We start from the raw sequence: 1719 nt of genomic DNA, 5'->3' as shown, positions 1-1719 counted from the left end.
CCCCACCTCCTAGCCCAGCTCCCCGCCCTGGAGGAAAAAAATGAAATAAAAAACGGGAGGAGGCAGATGAGCAGGCGACACACCTTTTCTGTGCTGTTTAAACATGCTTTGCTTGAAAAGTCCACCCAGAGTGTGCTGCCAAGGGTTAATTTCTTCAGCCCCCCAAAAAACAAAAAAACAAACAAACCCTGCTATACACACACACACACACACACACAGACTGCAACCTCACAATCTTCGCCACTACCGCACATGTATGTGAATGCTTGCTAATCTGAAATTCCCAGAAATCCCCCTGATCCCCAAGTCCTATCTTTTCGCCACAGCCCCTCCACCTGGGCTGGGTGCCCACCTCATCACTGGTGGAAGCCCAGCGAGTTGGGCATAATTATTTTCCGACAAGGTTATGCCTAATTGGCCACTAACCTAATGGATTAATCATCTCATTTTTCAAGGCAGCATCAAAGAGCCACACGGAGGAGATGAGAGAAAACTGGCTGTTGGAGGGGTACAATGACTGGCTGGGAAGAGACCCCCCTTACCCCCACGCCCCCAGCCCACTCGCCTGGCTAGCTTGGCTACTGGTCACCGAACTGTACAGAAGGAAAGGGGAAGACAATCCGGGGATGACGGCAAAGTGTCCAAGAACACAGAGGCTGGAGCCTGGCCGCTGCCCAGCCATCCACAGGAGTGGATGAAGTTTTCTCCCGGGCTGGCAAGGGTTAAATGACTGCGCACCAACAGCCTCGCCTGGGGTGGCCTGGATCAAAAACCCCTTCCACCAGCCCTGGACCAGTCCGTGCGGGTCCCCCCAGGGGGTCCCCTGTGCGCTCTAGTCACAACTTGCGCAGCTCTGCGCCGCAGCCCTTGACTGCGCCTTTGCGCGCGACCCAAAACTTTGCGCTCACTGCAGCCTCCGCCGCCCGGCTTTTCGCAGCTAGTTGCGCGCCACCAAGTGCAGCGGGGAGCCAGCCCCTTGGCAGGCGCTGCTGCCCGGCCTCGGGCTTCAGACTTTTCCCCACGCCGCGTCCGCTGCTTCCCACCCAGGGGGCTGCCTTTCGGCTGCGGAAAAAGGGTGCCCACCCCGACCTGGGCAGTGCGGGTGACGCTTGCCAGATGACCACCTCGCCCGGTCCCGGCTGCGCCCATGAGGCCGATTGGTCCCTGGATCAGCCCCCGCCCGGGCGCGCCCACCCGAGCCTCCCACGCCACGGCGGGCCGGCGCAACACCTCCTACCTTCCAACCGCCAGGACCACTCTCCCGGCTCAGCCCTCTCGACTCATCTCCAGGCTGCAGAAGAGGGCGACCGGACTCCGCTTTTGTTCCCTGGGGCTAGCAGGACGGGGCCAGGATGCACTGGGGAGACTGCGGAGCTGAGTATCCCGGGAAGGAGGCACTCACTCCCAGCAGCTCCGCCCGCAGCAGGAGCAGTAGCAGCAGCAGTGGCAGCAGTAGCAGCCGTGGAGATAGTGCCGGCTCTCTGCAGGCCACATCTTTCATACCTTATACATCACTACCGCATTCCCCCGAATAGGGGAGCCCCTCAGCATTTCGCCACCTAGTGCAAAATGCAGGCGCCCAAAGCAATGGTGAGACTTGACCTGGCTGGAACGTGGGCAAAAGATGAGAACTTCAGCACATAGCTGCAGGCTCTCTCACCTCACCCGCAGATCCCTGACGGATTACAACTCACAGCCATGCTACTACAAGTTCCGGGG

At 59.5% G+C, this 1719-nt stretch overlaps 1 protein-coding gene across 2 annotated transcripts in view; it reads right to left on the bottom strand.

The window, feature by feature from the left end:
* DAB1 (DAB adaptor protein 1) overlaps window positions 1-1373 on the bottom strand; it is a 1456966-nt gene extending 1455593 nt beyond the window's left edge. For both annotated transcript variants that reach the window (XM_045291934.1, XM_004699390.4), the window contains exon 1: window positions 1238-1373. The gene's annotated coding sequence lies outside the window, so the exon portion shown is untranslated. The remainder of the gene's footprint in view (window positions 1-1237) is intronic.
* Between the last annotated feature and the right edge of the window lie 346 nt (window positions 1374-1719).

Source organism: Echinops telfairi, unplaced genomic scaffold (assembly GCF_000313985.2).
Source record: "Echinops telfairi isolate 266 unplaced genomic scaffold, ASM31398v2 ScPeMD7_443;HRSCAF=831, whole genome shotgun sequence".
NCBI lineage: Eukaryota > Metazoa > Chordata > Mammalia > Afrosoricida > Tenrecidae > Echinops > Echinops telfairi.
This window is presented reverse-complemented; position numbering and strand designations above follow the sequence as displayed.